Below are 21,735 nucleotides of genomic sequence, written 5' to 3' on the forward strand. Positions count from 1 at the left end.
AACAATTCGTATATTTATTTATGTAAGGTGCAGTTGCAATGTAGGGCGCCGGGAATGCACTGTAATTACAGTGGCGCGGGGAAACAATACGTCCTTGCAACCAAGGAACACAGTAGGAATTACCACAATACAGATGTGGTATGCAGTATCCACCCTAGAATGTAAAAATAAGATAGGAGAGGAACTAATAAAAGAGCGGAACAGAGAGGATGAGGTTGGGAACAGGGAGAACGTCCGGACCAGACATCTAAAAAAAAAAAACATAATATATATCTTTATCACAATCTTTATCACAATCTAACAGTCAGAGTGTGACTTGAAAAAGGAATCCCAGTTGAGCCAGTTTGTGAGGAATTTATCTACATTACCCCTCTGAGCCCACTCTCTTTCATGATGATATATGGAATTCACCTTGGTCAGCACCTCCGAGACAGTGGGGGGGTGGGCATTCTTCCAATGGGCCGCTATACTAATCTTAGCAGCTACTAAAATATTGATTACCGCGTCCCTAGATGGAAACGTGCTTAAATTAGGTATAAGGTGTAGCAAATAGTTATCTAATGTGAGAGGTACATACATTTTACACAATGAAAGTATGGAATCTTGTACAGAATGCCAGAATGGCTTCAAGGATTTACAATCCCAAAAGATGTGTTCAATAGACCCCGGGTCTATATTGCATCTCCAGCACAGTGGGGATTACGGGGACTAAGTACCATCTCATGAGAAGCTTATAATAGGCTTCCCATAGTGTGATGCAGTTGGATGATTGCTTAGTGTAATTTAAGGTCTGTTCCCGTTCTGACATAGTATAGGCAACTCCCATACTTTTTTCCCATTTGAGCATATAAGATAGTTTATTTACATCGGTAGGACCAGCCAGTCCCGCGTAGCATATTGATAGAAATTTACACGAGGAATAGATTTTCGAGTTAGAGATATACCATTTAGTACCTAATTTGCTAAGCATTAGGGGGTTTATGTAAGAGATTGACTTTGAGTCTAATAAATGTTTTATTCTAAGATATAAAAAAATATCTCGTGATGGTATTGTGTACAACTCTTGTAAATCCGGGAACGGGCGGATACCATGCTTATTAAATAGGCAATGGGTATGAGAGATGCCCAAAGCTTCCCACCTACTCACAGGTAAATCAGGAGAAAGCGAGGAGAGGGCTGAGACGGGCGCCAAATAAAGCAATTCCTCCGGCGGCCACACTGGTTTGTTCCAAGCCTTCCAAGAATTTGCGAGGAAGGACGTTGCTGGGAGCGTGTCGGGATGTGTGAGGGCAGAAGATGACCATAAGACATTAGCAAGTGACGGTATGTGACTACAAGCAGATTCAAAGTTGAGCCACAGGGGGTTTGTTCTTCCCGTCATTATATCAAGACCCTGTGCCAGTACCGTTGCCCTATAGTAGTGTAGAATATTTGGGACATTAAGGCCTCCGTGCCTAAGTGGACGCCACAGTGACTGCGAGGATACTCTTGGGGGCTTTTTTTTCCAGATATGGGCATTGATGGCAGTTTGAAAGCGTTTGAGAAGTGCATTAGGAAGAGCAATTGGGAGAGTCCTGAAAAGATACAATATATGGGGTAAAATCATCATCTTGATAGAATTGATTTTCCCGAACCAAGAAACGTGAAGTTTGTCCCAGGAGTTCATCTGTGTAGTTAGCGTGGACAGAACCACTTCATGGTTTTCTTTAATGATATGTGCTCTCGATTTGGTAATTTTAACGCCTAAATAAGAGAGTGAGGAGTGTCTCCAATCAAAAAGATATCTACTTTTTAAGTCATCTACTATTTGTACTGGTAGATTAATTGGGAGAATTTGGGTCTTGGTAATGTTATTTTTGTAATAGGACACATGTCCATAGGAATGCAATATCTCAAGTAAGTGTGGTAGCGTGTCAGTAGGTTTGGTAAGAAACATTATAATGTCATCAGCAAACAGTGCGATTTTCTTTTCGCCTGCCGGAGTGAGGAGACCGGGAATTGCCGAGTCCGATTTTATGCGTCTCACCAGGGGTTCTAAACATAGTATAAAGATCAGGGGTGACAGAGGACACCCCTGTCTAGTGCCATTTGTGATGCGGAAACTCCTTGATGTGAAACCAGTATTAAAGACTTTGGCTGAAGGGGAGGAGTAGAGGGCCAGTACGGTTTTTATGAAGGTGTGTGACAGACCAAAAGCAGATAGAGTCGCCGCCATGTAATCCCAATTTAGACGATCAAACGCCTTTTCGGCGTCTAAGGCTATAAGAGCTCCACTTTTGTTATGACTGTTTGCCCAATGCACTAAGTCCATACAATATCTCGTATTGTCTCCCACTTGTTTTCCTGGGACGAACCCCGCTTGTTCCTCTGAAACTAGGTCGGTTAAAAAAGGTTTAAGTCTGTTCGCTAACAATTTTGCAAATAATTTCACATCTGCATTAAGCAGGGAGATGGGTCTGAGATTGCTGCAAATTGTAGGGGGTTTATTGGGTTTGGGTAACGTTATAATGTAGGCCTCCAATATTTCCTGTGGGAATGAACCCGAATCTTTGATGGCGTTAAATAGTTTAGTTATGTGAGGGATAAGTTGAGTTGCTAATTTGAGATAGTAATAATTCGAAAGCCCGTCAGGGCCCGGGGCTTTGTGCTTTGGAAGTGCTCTAATAGCCTGATCAACTTCCTCCTCTGTGAACTGGGCATCCAACACAGCATTTTGTTGCTTTGTGGCTTGTGGTAACCTAACATGTGATAGATAATCAGAAATTTCTGACATATCGGGGGTGTGAGTGAGAGTGTCGTTCGTAAGGTTATATAGCTCTTCGTAATATTGAGCCAGTTCATCCACTATGTTGTTGGGGTTGTATATTCTAATGTTGTCCTTGGATGTAATATGAGGTATTTTGGTTTGTAGATATTTAGATTTTAATTGGTTAGCTAAAATCCTGCCAGCTTTGTTACCCATATGATAAAATTTTTGTTTAGTTGTCATCATTTGTTTAGTGTACAGTTGAGTTTGGATTTCATGAATTTTGTGTTGTATTTTAGTGATTTGTTTTGCCAGTGTTTTGGAAGGGGACTTTTTGTTGGATTGTTCTAGTGAGGCTAATTCTTGTCGTAATGCTATGTCTTTGGTTTGGGAGCACCTTTTACGAAAAGAACCCATTTTAATAAATTCGCCTCTAACTACCGCTTTGTGGGCTAACCATTGGGTTTCAGTGGTTGTGTCGTCGGTATTATTGAGGGTGAAATACTGGGATAGTATAGAGGCAATCTTGTGCTGGTTTTTTGGATCGTCTAAGAGGGATTCGTTCAACCTCCATTTCCCTCGACCCTTTGTAGGGTACGGTGTAGTTAATGTAACTATTATTGGAGCATGGTCTGACCATGTTCTTTGGCCTATCGAATGGTCTATGAGGTGAGGGAGGGTGGACTTATCAATGAGGCACATATCAATTCGTGAGTAAGTGAGATGTACCTGCGAAAAATATGTAAAGTCGTGTGCTGAGGGAAAAAGGCTTCTCCAAGTGTCATATATGTCTTGGGAATGCAAGAGGTTGGAGAAAAGTTTAGCAGTTTGGGTACTTTGTTTGCTGGGCAATTTATTGCCTGTACGTTTTGTGTCAATGGATGGGTCAAGGGTGCAGTTGCAATCACCGCATATGATAACATGACCCTGTTTCATACGTGCGATCCTTTTAATTGTTTTGTTGAGGAAGGAAAATTGAGTTTCATTGGGGGCATATATTGATGCTACAGTTAGCAATATACCGTTCAAGTCTCCCACCAAGATGAGTACTCTACCCGAGGCATCTACAAATTTCTTACGTAAAGTAAACACCCAGTCTCTGTGGAACACTACCGCCACACCCTTAGATTTGTTCGGGGCGTTTGCATAGTAGGCTGTAGGGTATAGTGCGGAGCGAATTTGAGGAGGGTTCTTTGTGTTAAAATGTGTTTCTTGAACACAAACTATTGCTGCAGCAGCGTCCTTCATGGTTTTAAACAGTTGTCGCCTTTTGAATGGACTATTCAGGCCCCTAGCATTGATTGACATAATTTTCATTACGTGTTGTGTCATGGATGTAGAGTAATGAGGACTGAAATTGGATGAATAGCTAGACGAGCCGACACTTGATTATGTTTGGCCTCTAGATATCCGTAATGGTGAAGTACGAAAATCACCATGCTAATACATAAAGCAATAAGGCGAAAACGCCTCGCATGCAACTTGTCCTGTTTAGGGGTTTTGTCCGGACTTACAGAAAGGGAAGGTAAAAAGGTGAGAAAAAGGAAAAAAGGAACATAAAACCAAACATATTTACACACCTCTTCCTGAAAAGGAAGATATACAAAAGTCATCCTTGGAAGGGATGGAATAGCGATTCCAAGTGTGAATGGGGGAGGCTATGAACTCCTCCCGACCTGAAATGATTCAATAGTGGTATCGCACGTAAAAACGATAGGTAATAAAGGCAAATAATAACAATCTTTGCGACCTATAGGGCTTGCCTTCATAAAACATGTAGCTACGTATATAATGCCCAATTGTTCTGTGGGACCTTCATAAGGCTAATAGACCATTGGTCAACTTATAGTTTTACAGGGGACATACTAACAGTTTACCGGTAGTTACACCCGTAGTATTAGTCTCCTCGTGGACACCAAGAACCTTAGTTAAAGCAACTACGGCCTTTACTCAGAAGGCCCAGTGAGTTACAGGGCCAATAGAGAGGAATCGACCTGTCGACTAGCATGTCAGCGCATATAAACAAAACAACACCCAGCGTGTGATCGGTCATGGTCAGCTGTACAATAAAACACCGCTGGCTATAGTTACATTCATAACTCGATAAGCATATATTAAGGAACCAACCTTAGACTATGTCGCAAATAGAAATAACTCAAGAAGTGGCCAATGTGTAAATGGCTCTCCTAGACGTGTAGTGTATAATGCTATGCGTGTGACATGCAATACAGTGCACCTTATGTAAACTACAAAATCAACATACAACATTAACCGTTAGAATACTATTCAAGAAACATTAAATCTGAGACAGTCAGACGCATTCGGGTTAATGCACTCTGAGCTAGGTCTGGTCGTGTGTGATGTGGGACTAATTTGCGGGCCGATTGCATATATCCAACCCAGCGTAGGGTACAGCTTGGTAGCCTGCCAATACAGAAACGAACTGTTTGAAGTCAGTCAAACAGTGTTGGGGTAGAATAACCCACCAGGTCTTGTATTAAAGTGACCATGTACGCTTACAGACCCCTGTGGGACTTAGATATGAGGAAATGACCTGCGAACATAAAGGTTAATGGAGGTACGACTAGGCAAATTTTGGGGAGGGGGACATCACAATAGATGAACAAGAAAACTTCTATAGAAGTTAGCATCGAATAAGGTACCTGTGACTGAAAGATAAGCACTACAAGCGTAACTGAGAAACCTGTAACAAAGTCTCGTCAAAGTTCATGGCTTCTTGGGTGAGGCTTTAGCCATATGCCAATCTGCTTGGATTCGTCTTGGAGAGGTGTTGCCAGCAACATTATGGGGGGGGCGACTGGGATTCCATAAACCCCATGATGTAAGTGCTTTCATCCCATCTGCCGGATCGTTGATAACATGGTGTTTACCTTGTCTCCAAATTAACAATTTAGTGGGATAGCCCCATCTGTACACTACATTGTGGTTGCGCAGCGTTTTCGTTATCGTAACAAATTCTTTGCGCCTCGCCATTGTTGCAGCCGACAGGTCAGCGAATAGGGCAATGTTTTGGTGAGGTTCTGGAAGCGTTTGCAGTTTCCTCGCCGCTGACAGGAGCGCGTCCTTATGGGCATAGTAATGAAATTTTACTATCACATCCTTAGGGACTTCAGTGGAGAGGCGAGCAGGCCTCGGAAGCCTGTGCATCCGATCAAATGCCCACGCTGAGTCCGGTAGGTCCGGGACAAGTGCTTTGCAGATGGATAAAATTTGGGCAGGAAGAGCGTCGTGGGAGACATCATCAGGTATGCCTCTAAACCTCACGTTCTGCCTCCTCGACCTGTCCTCAACGTCTGCCAGTTTAATTTTCAGCGACTCGTTTTCTTCTGAAAGTTTCTGCAACTTATCCACTACCTCATTGTGTGCCACGCAGAGTTCTTCAGTTTTATTTTCAAGGTGATCCGTTCTGTCCCCTATATCCGATATTTCTCTTTTAAGATCGCTGTTTATGCGTTGAAAGTCCGCTGTTAACGTTGCTTGAAGTTCCTGCAACATTCTATGGAGGCAACGTTCAGTCACCGGAGAATTGTTGTATGCGGTCGAGATTGCCTCGTGGTCAGATAAGCCATCCGACGCTACAGAGGCTTCATCGCCATCTTGTTTTTCTCGCCGGCGTTCCGTTCTCTTTTGTTTCGCCGATTCCGAGATTTTCAGTTGTTTAGAAGATGGCATTTTGGATGCCACTATCCACACGCACCAGCCGGTGAAATGATAGATTCAATTCGTGACGGATAAGTCGCTTTCAGTCGCGTTCAGGTCAGGCTGGATGCGGAGCTCCTAAGCCATGCGACCGCTCTCACCGGAAGCTGGACACGCCCCCTTAGTCAGCAAATTTTGCGTTCCGATTTAACATTTTCAATGACTGTTACTGCACTTGTTGCTGAATCAACAACATTTTGTGCTGGATCATGCTCTACATAGATCAGATATGAATGACTCTCGGAAATTGTCAATCACTTTGGGTTTTTTGTTTTTGAATTTTTTTTCTTGTACAATAATGGTCATTTTAAGCACGTCTCTCGAAAATCTGAACCGTATCAGTTTGGAAGAACCCAATTTTTGGGAAGTGCCCAAGTCAAGTTAAAATTTCTGCAATAGATTTTTTTTCATCTTATTCCAATAAACAGTGTGCTTGCAAAGTTTGAAACAGCGAAATGTGAACTTAGACTGGATCATGCTCTACATAGATCAGATATGAATGACTCTCGGAAATTGTCAATCACTTTGGGTTTTTTGTTTTTGAATTTTTTTTCTTGTACAATAATGGTCATTTTAAGCACGTCTCTCGAAAATCTGAACCGTATCAGTTTGGAAGAACCCAATTTTTGGGAAGTGCCCAAGTCAAGTTAAAATTTCTGCAATAGATTTTTTTTCATCTTATTCCAATAAACAGTATGCTTGCAAAGTTTGAAACAGCAAAATGTGAACTTAGACTAGGCGAGCGTTCTTGAGAGATCAGGAAGCTTGTCTGAAAATGTAACCATATGGCTCGTGGTGTCGGTAAAACCAAAACACATCAAGTGTTGGTGGTATAGTGGTGAGCATAGCTGCCTTCCAAGCAGTTGACCCGGGTTCGATTCCCGGCCAACGCAAAAAAATCTGATTTTACGACACTTTATTCAGCAAATTTTGCGTTCCTATTTAACATTTTCAATGACTGTTACTGCACTTGTTGCTGAATCAACAACATTTTGTGCTGGATCATGATCTACATAGATCAGATATGAATGACTCTCGGAAATTGTCAATCACTTTGGGTTTTTTGTTTTTGAATTTTTTTTCTTGTGCAATAATGGTCATTTTAAGCACGTCTCTCAAAAATCTGAACCGTATCAGTTTGGAAGAACCCAATTTTTGGGAAGTGCCCAAGTCAAGTTAAAATTTCTGCAATAGATTTTTTTTTCATCTTATTCCAATAAACAGTGTGCTTGCAAAGTTTGAAACAGCGAAATGTGAACTTAGACTGGATCATGCTCTACATAGATCAGATATGAATGACTCTCGGAAATTGTCAATCACTTTGGGTTTTTTGTTTTTGAATTTTTTTTCTTGTACAATAATGGTCATTTTAAGCACGTCTCTCGAAAATCTGAACCGTATCAGTTTGGAAGAACCCAATTTTTGGGAAGTGCCCAAGTCAAGTTAAAATTTCTGCAATAGATTTTTTTTCATCTTATTCCAATAAACAGTGTGCTTGCAAAGTTTGAAACAGCAAAATGTGAACTTAGACTAGGCGAGCGTTCTTGAGAGATCAGGAAGCTTGTCTGAAAATGTGACCGTATGGCTCGTGGTGTCGGTAAAACCAAAACGCATCAAGCGTTGGTGGTATAGTGGTGAGCATAGCTGCCTTCCAAGCAGTTGACCTGGGTTCGATTCCCGGCCAACGCAAAAAAATCTGATTTTACGACACTTTATTCAGCAAATTTTGCGTTCCTATTTAACATTTTCAATGACTGTTACTGCACTTGTTGCTGAATCAACAACATTTTGTGCTGGATCATGCTCTACATAGATCAGATATGAATGACTCTCGGAAATTGTCAATCACTTTGGGTTTTTTGTTTTTGAATTTTTTTTCTTGTACAATAATGGTCATTTTAAGCACGTCTCTCGAAAATCTGAACCGTATCAGTTTGGAAGAACCCAATTTTTGGGAAGTGCCCAAGTCAAGTTAAAATTTCTGCAATAGATTTTTTTTCATCTTATTCCAATAAACAGTGTGCTTGCAAAGTTTGAAACAGCGAAATGTGAACTTAGACTGGATCATGCTCTACATAGATCAGATATGAATGACTCTCGGAAATTGTCAATCACTTTGGGTTTTTTGTTTTTGAATTTTTTTTCTTGTACAATAATGGTCATTTTAAGCACGTCTCTCGAAAATCTGAACCGTATCAGTTTGGAAGAACCCAATTTTTGGGAAGTGCCCAAGTCAAGTTAAAATTTCTGCAATAGATTTTTTTTCATCTTATTCCAATAAACAGTGTGCTTGCAAAGTTTGAAACAGCAAAATGTGAACTTAGACTAGGCGAGCGTTCTTGAGAGATCAGGAAGCTTGTCTGAAAATGTGACCGTATGGCTCGTGGTGTCGGTAAAACCAAAACGCATCAAGCGTTGGTGGTATAGTGGTGAGCATAGCTGCCTTCCAAGCAGTTGACCCGGGTTCGATTCCTGGCCAACGCCAAAAAATCTGATTTTACGACACTTTATTCAGCAAATTTTGCGTTCCTATTTAACATTTTCAACGACTGTTACTGCACTTGTTGCTGAATCAACAACATTTTGTGCTGGATCATGCTCTACATAGATCAGATATGAATGACTCTCGGAAATTGTCAATCACTTTGGGTTTTTTGTTTTTGAATTTTTTTTCTTGTACAATAATGGTCATTTTAAGCACGTCTCTCGAAAATCTGAACCGTATCAGTTTGGAAGAACCCAATTTTTGGGAAGTGCCCAAGTCAAGTTAAAATTTCTGCAATAGATTTTTTTTCATCTTATTCCAATAAACAGTGTGCTTGCAAAGTTTGAAACAGCAAAATGTGAACTTAGACTAGGCGAGCGTTCTTGAGAGATCAGGAAGCTTGTCTGAAAATGTGACCATATGGCTCGTGGTGTCGGTAAAACCAAAACGCATCAAGCGTTGGTGGTATAGTGGTGAGCATAGCTGCCTTCCAAGCAGTTGACCCGGGTTCGATTCCCGGCCAACGCAAGAAAATCTGATTTTACGACACTTTATTCAGCAAATTTTGCGTTCCTATTTAACATTTTCAATGACTGTTACTGCACTTGTTGCTGAATCAACAACATTTTGTGCTGGATCATGCTCTACATAGATCAGATATGAATGACTCTCGGAAATTGTCAATCACTTTGGGTTTTTTGTTTTTGAATTTTTTTTCTTGTACAATAATGGTCATTTTAAGCATGTCTCTCGAAAATCTGAACCGTATCAGTTTGGAAGAACCCAATTTTTGGGAAGTGCCCAAGTCAAGTTAAAATTTCTGCAATAGATTTTTTTTCATCTTATTCCAATAAACAGTGTGCTTGCAAAGTTTGAAACAGCAAAATGTGAACTTAGACTAGGCAAGCGTTCTTGAGAGATCAGGAAGCTTGTCTGAAAATGTGACCGTATGGCTCGTGGTGTCGGTAAAACCAAAACGCATCAAGCGTTGGTGGTATAGTGGTGAGCATAGCTGCCTTCCAAGCAGTTGACCCGTGTTCGATTCCCGGCCAACGCAAGAAAATCTGATTTTACCACACTTTAGTCAGCAAATTTTGCGTTCCGATTTAACATTTTCAATGACTGTTACTGCACTTGTTGCTGGATCATGCTCTACATAGATCAGATATGAATGACTCTCGGAAATTGTCAATCACTTTGGGTTTTTTGTTTTTGAATTTTTTTTCTTGTACAATAATGGTCATTTTAAGCACGTCTCTCGAAAATCTGAACCATATCAGTTTGGAAGAACCCAATTTTTGGGAAGTGCCCAAGTCAAGTTAAAATTACTGCAATAGATTTTTTTTCATCTTATTCCAATAAACAGTATGCTTGCAAAGTTTGAAACAGCAAAATGTGAACTTAGACTAGGCGAGCGTTCTTGAGAGATCAGGAAGCTTGTCTGAAAATGTGACCATATGGCTCGTGGTGTCGGTAAAACCAAAACACATCAAGCGTTGGTGGTATAGTGGTGAGCATAGCTGCCTTCCAAGCAGTTGACCCGGGTTCGATTCCCGGCCAACGCAAGAAAATCTGATTTTACGACACTTTAGTCAGCAAATTTTTTTTTTCAATGTATAATTTTTTATTGATTTTGTCATGAAAAAGAGACAATAATAGAAATACATAACAATAAAAGTTAAAAGAAAAGAAAAGAGGAGTAAATAATATACAATAAAGAATATAATAGGATACATCCAATACGGGAGGATACATGCAACTCTTACACAGTTTTTCCAAGTTGATTTTTGCAAAGCATAGAAACAAGCATTAAATTGGAGTTTGTCCATTGTAGATGATAGGACTCATCACAAAGCTTATGTAGTAAGGTGGTACCATTTACATACAAGACAATCTGATATTAAATATGTTACAAGGTGCCTGGAAGTAAGCGATCAATCAACAATTCGTATATTTATTTATGTAAGGTGCAGTTGCAATGTAGGGCGCCGGGAATGCACTGTAATTACAGTGGCGCGGGGAAACAATACGTCCTTGCAACCAAGGAACACAGTAGGAATTACCACAATACAGATGTGGTATGCAGTATCCACCCTAGAATGTAAAAATAAGATAGGAGAGGAACTAATAAAAGAGCGGAACAGAGAGGATGAGGTTGGGAACAGGGAGAACGTCCGGACCAGACATCTAAAAAAAAAAAACATAATATATATCTTTATCACAATCTTTATCACAATCTAACAGTCAGAGTGTGACTTGAAAAAGGAATCCCAGTTGAGCCAGTTTGTGAGGAATTTATCTACATTACCCCTCTGAGCCCACTCTCTTTCATGATGATATATGGAATTCACCTTGGTCAGCACCTCCGAGACAGTGGGGGGGTGGGCATTCTTCCAATGGGCCGCTATACTAATCTTAGCAGCTACTAAAATATTGATTACCGCGTCCCTAGATGGAAACGTGCTTAAATTAGGTATAAGGTGTAGCAAATAGTTATCTAATGTGAGAGGTACATACATTTTACACAATGAAAGTATGGAATCTTGTACAGAATGCCAGAATGGCTTCAAGGATTTACAATCCCAAAAGATGTGTTCAATAGACCCCGGGTCTATATTGCATCTCCAGCACAGTGGGGATTACGGGGACTAAGTACCATCTCATGAGAAGCTTATAATAGGCTTCCCATAGTGTGATGCAGTTGGATGATTGCTTAGTGTAATTTAAGGTCTGTTCCCGTTCTGACATAGTATAGGCAACTCCCATACTTTTTTCCCATTTGAGCATATAAGATAGTTTATTTACATCGGTAGGACCAGCCAGTCCCGCGTAGCATATTGATAGAAATTTACACGAGGAATAGATTTTCGAGTTAGAGATATACCATTTAGTACCTAATTTGCTAAGCATTAGGGGGTTTATGTAAGAGATTGACTTTGAGTCTAATAAATGTTTTATTCTAAGATATAAAAAAATATCTCGTGATGGTATTGTGTACAACTCTTGTAAATCCGGGAACGGGCGGATACCATGCTTATTAAATAGGCAATGGGTATGAGAGATGCCCAAAGCTTCCCACCTACTCACAGGTAAATCAGGAGAAAGCGAGGAGAGGGCTGAGACGGGCGCCAAATAAAGCAATTCCTCCGGCGGCCACACTGGTTTGTTCCAAGCCTTCCAAGAATTTGCGAGGAAGGACGTTGCTGGGAGCGTGTCGGGATGTGTGAGGGCAGAAGATGACCATAAGACATTAGCAAGTGACGGTATGTGACTACAAGCAGATTCAAAGTTGAGCCACAGGGGGTTTGTTCTTCCCGTCATTATATCAAGACCCTGTGCCAGTACCGTTGCCCTATAGTAGTGTAGAATATTTGGGACATTAAGGCCTCCGTGCCTAAGTGGACGCCACAGTGACTGCGAGGATACTCTTGGGGGCTTTTTTTTCCAGATATGGGCATTGATGGCAGTTTGAAAGCGTTTGAGAAGTGCATTAGGAAGAGCAATTGGGAGAGTCCTGAAAAGATACAATATATGGGGTAAAATCATCATCTTGATAGAATTGATTTTCCCGAACCAAGAAACGTGAAGTTTGTCCCAGGAGTTCATCTGTGTAGTTAGCGTGGACAGAACCACTTCATGGTTTTCTTTAATGATATGTGCTCTCGATTTGGTAATTTTAACGCCTAAATAAGAGAGTGAGGAGTGTCTCCAATCAAAAAGATATCTACTTTTTAAGTCATCTACTATTTGTACTGGTAGATTAATTGGGAGAATTTGGGTCTTGGTAATGTTATTTTTGTAATAGGACACATGTCCATAGGAATGCAATATCTCAAGTAAATGTGGTAGCGTGTCAGTAGGTTTGGTAAGAAACATTATAATGTCATCAGCAAACAGTGCGATTTTCTTTTCGCCTGCCGGAGTGAGGAGACCGGGAATTGCCGAGTCCGATTTTATGCGTCTCACCAGGGGTTCTAAACATAGTATAAAGATCAGGGGTGACAGAGGACACCCCTGTCTAGTGCCATTTGTGATGCGGAAACTCCTTGATGTGAAACCAGTATTAAAGACTTTGGCTGAAGGGGAGGAGTAGAGGGCCAGTACGGTTTTTATGAAGGTGTGTGACAGACCAAAAGCAGATAGAGTCGCCGCCATGTAATCCCAATTTAGACGATCAAACGCCTTTTCGGCGTCTAAGGCTATAAGAGCTCCACTTTTGTTATGACTGTTTGCCCAATCCACTAAGTCCATACAATATCTCGTATTGTCTCCCACTTGTTTTCCTGGGACGAACCCCGCTTGTTCCTCTGAAACTAGGTCGGTTAAAAAAGGTTTAAGTCTGTTCGCTAACAATTTTGCAAATAATTTCACATCTGCATTAAGCAGGGAGATGGGTCTGAGATTGCTGCAAATTGTAGGGGGTTTATTGGGTTTGGGTAACGTTATAATGTAGGCCTCCAATATTTCCTGTGGGAATGAACCCGAATCTTTGATGGCGTTAAATAGTTTAGTTATGTGAGGGATAAGTTGAGTTGCTAATTTGAGATAGTAATAATTCGAAAGCCCGTCAGGGCCCGGGGCTTTGTGCTTTGGAAGTGCTCTAATAGCCTGATCAACTTCCTCCTCTGTGAACTGGGCATCCAACACAGCATTTTGTTGCTTTGTGGCTTGTGGTAACCTAACATGTGATAGATAATCAGAAATTTCTGACATATCGGGGGTGTGAGTGAGAGTGTCGTTCGTAAGGTTATATAGCTCTTCGTAATATTGAGCCAGTTCATCCACTATGTTGTTGGGGTTGTATATTCTAATGTTGTCCTTGGATGTAATATGAGGTATTTTGGTTTGTAGATATTTAGATTTTAATTGGTTAGCTAAAATCCTGCCAGCTTTGTTACCCATATGATAAAATTTTTGTTTAGTTGTCATCATTTGTTTAGTGTACAGTTGAGTTTGGATTTCATGAATTTTGTGTTGTATTTTAGTGATTTGTTTTGCCAGTGTTTTGGAAGGGGACTTTTTGTTGGATTGTTCTAGTGAGGCTAATTCTTGTCGTAATGCTATGTCTTTGGTTTGGGAGCACCTTTTACGAAAAGAACCCATTTTAATAAATTCGCCTCTAACTACCGCTTTGTGGGCTAACCATTGGGTTTCAGTGGTTGTGTCGTCGGTATTATTGAGGGTGAAATACTGGGATAGTATAGAGGCAATCTTGTGCTGGTTTTTTGGATCGTCTAAGAGGGATTCGTTCAACCTCCATTTCCCTCGACCCTTTGTAGGGTACGGTGTAGTTAATGTAACTATTATTGAAGCATGGTCTGACCATGTTCTTTGGCCTATCGAATGGTCTATGAGGTGAGGGAGGGTGGACTTATCAATGAGGCACATATCAATTCGTGAGTAAGTGAGATGTACCTGCGAAAAATATGTAAAGTCGTGTGCTGAGGGAAAAAGGCTTCTCCAAGTGTCATATATGTCTTGGGAATGCAAGAGGTTGGAGAAAAGTTTAGCAGTTTGGGTACTTTGTTTGCTGGGCAATTTATTGCCTGTACGTTTTGTGTCAATGGATGGGTCAAGGGTGCAGTTGCAATCACCGCATATGATAACATGACCCTGTTTCATACGTGCGATCCTTTTAATTGTTTTGTTGAGGAAGGAAAATTGAGTTTCATTGGGGGCATATATTGATGCTACAGTTAGCAATATACCGTTCAAGTCTCCCACCAAGATGAGTACTCTACCCGAGGCATCTACAAATTTCTTACGTAAAGTAAACACCCAGTCTCTGTGGAACACTACCGCCACACCCTTAGATTTGTTCGGGGCGTTTGCATAGTAGGCTGTAGGGTATAGTGCGGAGCGAATTTGAGGAGGGTTCTTTGTGTTAAAATGTGTTTCTTGAACACAAACTATTGCTGCAGCAGCGTCCTTCATGGTTTTAAACAGTTGTCGCCTTTTGAATGGACTATTCAGGCCCCTAGCATTGATTGACATAATTTTCATTACGTGTTGTGTCATGGATGTAGAGTAATGAGGACTGAAATTGGATGAATAGCTAGACGAGCCGACACTTGATTATGTTTGGCCTCTAGATATCCGTAATGGTGAAGTACGAAAATCACCATGCTAATACATAAAGCAATAAGGCGAAAACGCCTCGCATGCAACTTGTCCTGTTTAGGGGTTTTGTCCGGACTTACAGAAAGGGAAGGTAAAAAGGTGAGAAAAAGGAAAAAAGGAACATAAAACCAAACATATTTACACACCTCTTCCTGAAAAGGAAGATATACAAAAGTCATCCTTGGAAGGGATGGAATAGCGATTCCAAGTGTGAATGGGGGAGGCTATGAACTCCTCCCGACCTGAAATGATTCAATAGTGGTATCGCACGTAAAAACGATAGGTAATAAAGGCAAATAATAACAATCTTTGCGACCTATAGGGCTTGCCTTCATAAAACATGTAGCTACGTATATAATGCCCAATTGTTCTGTGGGACCTTCATAAGGCTAATAGACCATTGGTCAACTTATAGTTTTACAGGGGACATACTAACAGTTTACCGGTAGTTACACCCGTAGTATTAGTCTCCTCGTGGACACCAAGAACCTTAGTTAAAGCAACTACGGCCTTTACTCAGAAGGCCCAGTGAGTTACAGGGCCAATAGAGAGGAATCGACCTGTCGACTAGCATGTCAGCGCATATAAACAAAACAACACCCAGCGTGTGATCGGTCATGGTCAGCTGTACAATAAAACACCGCTGGCTATAGTTACATTCATAACTCGATAAGCATATATTAAGGAACCAACCTTAGACTATGTCGCAAATAGAAATAACTCAAGAAGTGGCCAATGTGTAAATGGCTCTCCTAGACGTGTAGTGTATAATGCTATGCGTGTGACATGCAATACAGTGCACCTTATGTAAACTACAAAATCAACATACAACATTAACCGTTAGAATACTATTCAAGAAACATTAAATCTGAGACAGTCAGACGCATTCGGGTTAATGCACTCTGAGCTAGGTCTGGTCGTGTGTGATGTGGGACTAATTTGCGGGCCGATTGCATATATCCAACCCAGCGTAGGGTACAGCTTGGTAGCCTGCCAATACAGAAACGAACTGTTTGAAGTCAGTCAAACAGTGTTGGGGTAGAATAACCCACCAGGTCTTGTATTAAAGTGACCATGTACGCTTACAGACCCCTGTGGGACTTAGATATGAGGAAATGACCTGCGAACATAAAGGTTAATGGAGGTACGACTAGGCAAATTTTGGGGAGGGGGACATCACAATAGATGAACAAGAAAACTTCTATAGAAGTTAGCATCGAATAAGGTACCTGTGACTGAAAGATAAGCACTACAAGCGTAACTGAGAAACCTGTAACAAAGTCTCGTCAAAGTTCATGGCTTCTTGGGTGAGGCTTTAGCCATATGCCAATCTGCTTGGATTCGTCTTGGAGAGGTGTTGCCAGCAACATTATGGGGGGGGCGACTGGGATTCCATAAACCCCATGATGTAAGTGCTTTCATCCCATCTGCCGGATCGTTGATAACATGGTGATTACCTTGTCTCCAAATTAACAATTTAGTGGGATAGCCCCATCTGTACACTACATTGTGGTTGCGCAGCGTTTTCGTTATCGTAACAAATTCTTTGCGCCTCGCCATTGTTGCAGCCGACAGGTCAGCGAATAGGGCAATGTTTTGGTGAGGTTCTGGAAGCGTTTGCAGTTTCCTCGCCGCTGACAGGAGCGCGTCCTTATGGGCATAGTAATGAAATTTTACTATCACATCCTTAGGGACTTCAGTGGAGAGGCGAGCAGGCCTCGGAAGCCTGTGCATCCGATCAAATGCCCACGCTGAGTCCGGTAGGTCCGGGACAAGTGCTTTGCAGATGGATAAAATTTGGGCAGGAAGAGCGTCGTGGGAGACATCATCAGGTATGCCTCTAAACCTCACGTTCTGCCTCCTCGACCTGTCCTCAACGTCTGCCAGTTTAATTTTCAGCGACTCGTTTTCTTCTGAAAGTTTCTGCAACTTATCCACTACCTCATTGTGTGCCACGCAGAGTTCTTCAGTTTTATTTTCAAGGTGATCCGTTCTGTCCCCTATATCCGATATTTCTCTTTTAAGATCGCTGTTTATGCGTTGAAAGTCCGCTGTTAACGTTGCTCGAAGTTCCTGCAACATTCTATGGAGGCAACGTTCAGTCACCGGAGAATTGTTGTATGCGGTCGAGATTGCCTCGTGGTCAGATAAGCCATCCGACGCTACAGAGGCTTCATCGCCATCTTGTTTTTCTCGCCGGCGTTCCGTTCTCTTTTGTTTCGCCGATTCCGAGATTTTCAGTTGTTTAGAAGATGGCATTTTGGATGCCACTATCCACACGCACCAGCCGGTGAAATGATAGATTCAATTCGTGACGGATAAGTCGCTTTCAGTCGCGTTCAGGTCAGGCTGGATGCGGAGCTCCTAAGCCATGCGACCGCTCTCACCGGAAGCTGGACACGCCCCCTTAGTCAGCAAATTTTGCGTTCCGATTTAACATTTTCAATGACTGTTACTGCACTTGTTGCTGAATCAACAACATTTTGTGCTGGATCATGCTCTACATAGATCAGATATGAATGACTCTCGGAAATTGTCAATCACTTTGGGTTTTTTGTTTTTGAATTTTTTTTCTTGTACAATAATGGTCATTTTAAGCACGTCTCTCGAAAATCTGAACCGTATCAGTTTGGAAGAACCCAATTTTTGGGAAGTGCCCAAGTCAAGTTAAAATTTCTGCAATAGATTTTTTTTCATCTTATTCCAATAAACAGTGTGCTTGCAAAGTTTGAAACAGCGAAATGTGAACTTAGACTGGATCATGCTCTACATAGATCAGATATGAATGACTCTCGGAAATTGTCAATCACTTTGGGTTTTTTGTTTTTGAATTTTTTTTCTTGTACAATAATGGTCATTTTAAGCACGTCTCTCGAAAATCTGAACCGTATCAGTTTGGAAGAACCCAATTTTTGGGAAGTGCCCAAGTCAAGTTAAAATTTCTGCAATAGATTTTTTTTCATCTTATTCCAATAAACAGTATGCTTGCAAAGTTTGAAACAGCAAAATGTGAACTTAGACTAGGCGAGCGTTCTTGAGAGATCAGGAAGCTTGTCTGAAAATGTAACCATATGGCTCGTGGTGTCGGTAAAACCAAAACACATCAAGCGTTGGTGGTATAGTGGTGAGCATAGCTGCCTTCCAAGCAGTTGACCTGGGTTCGATTCCCGGCCAACGCAAAAAAATCTGATTTTACGACACTTTATTCAGCGAATTTTGCGTTCCTATTTAACATTTTCAATGACTGTTACTGCACTTGTTGCTGAATCAACAACATTTTGTGCTGGATCATGATCTACATAGATCAGATATGAATGACTCTCGGAAATTGTCAATCACTTTGGGTTTTTTGTTTTTGAATTTTTTTTCTTGTGCAATAATGGTCATTTTAAGCACGTCTCTCAAAAATCTGAACCGTATCAGTTTGGAAGAACCCAATTTTTGGGAAGTGCCCAAGTCAAGTTAAAATTTCTGCAATAGATTTTTTTTCATCTTATTCCAATAAACAGTGTGCTTGCAAAGTTTGAAACAGCGAAATGTGAACTTAGACTGGATCATGCTCTACATAGATCAGATATGAATGACTCTCGGAAATTGTCAATCACTTTGGGTTTTTTGTTTTTGAATTTTTTTTCTTGTACAATAATGGTCATTTTAAGCACGTCTCTCGAAAATCTGAACCGTATCAGTTTGGAAGAACCCAATTTTTGGGAAGTGCCCAAGTCAAGTTAAAATTTCTGCAATAGATTTTTTTTCATCTTATTCCAATAAACAGTGTGCTTGCAAAGTTTGAAACAGCAAAATGTGAACTTAGACTAGGCGAGCGTTCTTGAGAGATCAGGAAGCTTGTCTGAAAATGTGACCGTATGGCTCGTGGTGTCGGTAAAACCAAAACGCATCAAGCGTTGGTGGTATAGTGGTGAGCATAGCTGCCTTCCAAGCAGTTGACCCGGGTTCGATTCCCGGCCAACGCAAAAAAATCTGATTTTACGACACTTTATTCAGCAAATTTTGCGTTCCTATTTAACATTTTCAATGACTGTTACTGCACTTGTTGCTGAATCAACAACATTTTGTGCTGGATCATGCTCTACATAGATCAGATATGAATGACTCTCGGAAATTGTCAATCACTTTGGGTTTTTTGTTTTTGAATTTTTTTTCTTGTACAATAATGGTCATTTTAAGCACGTCTCTCGAAAATCTGAACCGTATCAGTTTGGAAGAACCCAATTTTTGGGAAGTGCCCAAGTCAAGTTAAAATTTCTGCAATAGATTTTTTTTTCATCTTATTCCAATAAACAGTGTGCTTGCAAAGTTTGAAACAGCGAAATGTGAACTTAGACTGGATCATGCTCTACATAGATCAGATATGAATGACTCTCGGAAATTGTCAATCACTTTGGGTTTTTTGTTTTTGAATTTTTTTTCTTGTACAATAATGGTCATTTTAAGCACGTCTCTCGAAAATCTGAACCGTATCAGTTTGGAAGAACCCAATTTTTGGGAAGTGCCCAAGTCAAGTTAAAATTTCTGCAATAGATTTTTTTTCATCTTATTCCAATAAACAGTGTGCTTGCAAAGTTTGAAACAGCAAAATGTGAACTTAGACTAGGCGAGCGTTCTTGAGAGATCAGGAAGCTTGTCTGAAAATGTGACCGTATGGCTCGTGGTGTCGGTAAAACCAAAACACATCAAGCGTTGGTGGTATAGGGGTGAGCATAGCTGCCTTCCAAGCAGTTGACCCGGGTTCGATTCCCGGCCAACGCAAAAAAATCTGATTTTACGACACTTTATTCAGCAAATTTTGCGTTCCTATTTAACATTTTCAATGACTGTTACTGCACTTGTTGCTGAATCAACAACATTTTGTGCTGGATCATGCTCTACATAGATCAGATATGAATGACTCTCGGAAATTGTCAATCACTTTGGGTTTTTTGTTTTTGAATTTTTTTTCTTGTACAATAATGGTCATTTTAAGCACGTCTCTCGAAAATCTGAACCGTATCAGTTTGGAAGAACCCAATTTTTGGGAAGTGCCCAAGTCAAGTTAAAATTTCTGCAATAGATTTTTTTTCATCTTATTCCAATAAACAGTATGCTTGCAAAGTTTGAAACAGCAAAATGTGAACTTAGACTAGGCGAGCGTTCTTGAGAGATCAGGAAGCTTGTCTGAAAATGTAACCATATGACTCGTGGTGTCGGTAAAACCAAAACACATCAAGTGTTGGTGGTATAGTGGTGAGCATAGCTGCCTTCCACGCAGTTGACCCGGGTTCGATTCCCGGCCAACGCAAGAAAATCTGATTTTACGATACTTTAGTCAGCAAATTTTGCGTTCCGATTTAACATTTTCAATGACTGTTACTGCACTTGTTGCTGAATCAACAACATTTTGTGCTGGATCATGCTCTACATAGATCAGATATGAATGACTCTCGGAAATTGTCAATCACTTTGGGTTTTTTGTTTTTGAATTTTTTTTCTTGTACAATAATGGTCATTTTAAGCACGTCTCTCGAAAATCTGAACCGTATCAGTTTGGAAGAACCCAATTTTTGGGAAGTGCCCAAGTCAAGTTAAAATTTCTGCAATAGATTTTTTTTCATCTTATTCCAATAAACAGTGTGCTTGCAAAGTTTGAAACAGCGAAATGTGAACTTAGACTGGATCATGCTCTACATAGATCAGATATGAATGACTCTCGGAAATTGTCAATCACTTTGGGTTTTTTGTTTTTGAATTTTTTTTCTTGTACAATAATGGTCATTTTAAGCACGTCTCTCGAAAATCTGAACCGTATCAGTTTGGAAGAACCCAATTTTTGGGAAGTGCCCAAGTCAAGTTAAAATTTCTGCAATAGATTTTTTTTCATCTTATTCCAATAAACAGTGTGCTTGCAAAGTTTGAAACAGCAAAATGTGAACTTAGACTAGGCGAGCGTTCTTGAGAGATCAGGAAGCTTGTCTGAAAATGTGACCGTATGGCTCGTGGTGTCGGTAAAACCAAAACGCATCAAGCGTTGGTGGTATATTGGTGCGCATAGCTGCCTTCCAAGCAGTTGACCTGGGTTCGATTCCAGGCCAACGCAAAAAAATCTGATTTTACGACACTTTATTCAGCAAATTTTGCGTTCCTATTTAACATTTTCAATGACTGTTACTGCACTTGTTGCTGAATCAACAACATTTTGTGCTGGATCATGCTCTAAATAGATCAGATATGAATGACTCTCGGAAATTGTCAATCACTTTGGGTTTTTTGTTTTTGAATTTTTTTTCTTGTACAATAATGGTCATTTTAAGCACGTCTCTCAAAAATCTGAACCGTATCAGTTTGGAAGAACCCAATTTTTGGGAAGTGCCCAAGTCAAGTTAAAATTTCTGCAATAGATTTTTTTTCATCTTATTCCAATAAACAGTGTGCTTGCAAAGTTTGAAACAGCAAAATGTGAACTTAGACTAGGCGAGCGTTCTTGAGAGATCAGGAAGCTTGTCTGAAAATGTAACCATATGACTCGTGGTGTCGGTAAAACCAAAACACATCAAGTGTTGGTGGTATAGTGGTGAGCATAGCTGCCTTCCACGCAGTTGACCCGGGTTCGATTCCCGGCCAACGCAAGAAAATCTGATTTTACGACACTTTATTCAGCAAATTTTGC

General features: G+C 40.6%; 3 non-coding genes across 3 annotated transcripts; all 3 read left to right on the forward strand.

The window, feature by feature from the left end:
* Window positions 1-9,407: 9,407 nt before the first annotated feature.
* Window positions 9,408-9,479, forward strand: TRNAG-UCC (transfer RNA glycine (anticodon UCC)). The gene has a single exon. It is a non-coding gene; the product is annotated as a tRNA-Gly (tRNA).
* A 965-nt stretch (window positions 9,480-10,444) lies between these two features.
* On the forward strand, window positions 10,445-10,516 carry TRNAG-UCC (transfer RNA glycine (anticodon UCC)). Its single transcript has one exon. It is a non-coding gene; the product is annotated as a tRNA-Gly (tRNA).
* An 8,457-nt stretch (window positions 10,517-18,973) lies between these two features.
* Window positions 18,974-19,045, forward strand: TRNAG-UCC (transfer RNA glycine (anticodon UCC)). The gene has a single exon. It is a non-coding gene; the product is annotated as a tRNA-Gly (tRNA).
* The last annotated feature ends 2,690 nt before the right edge of the window (window positions 19,046-21,735 follow it).

This window comes from Pelobates fuscus, chromosome 3, assembly GCF_036172605.1.
Source record: "Pelobates fuscus isolate aPelFus1 chromosome 3, aPelFus1.pri, whole genome shotgun sequence".
Lineage (NCBI taxonomy): Eukaryota > Metazoa > Chordata > Amphibia > Anura > Pelobatidae > Pelobates > Pelobates fuscus.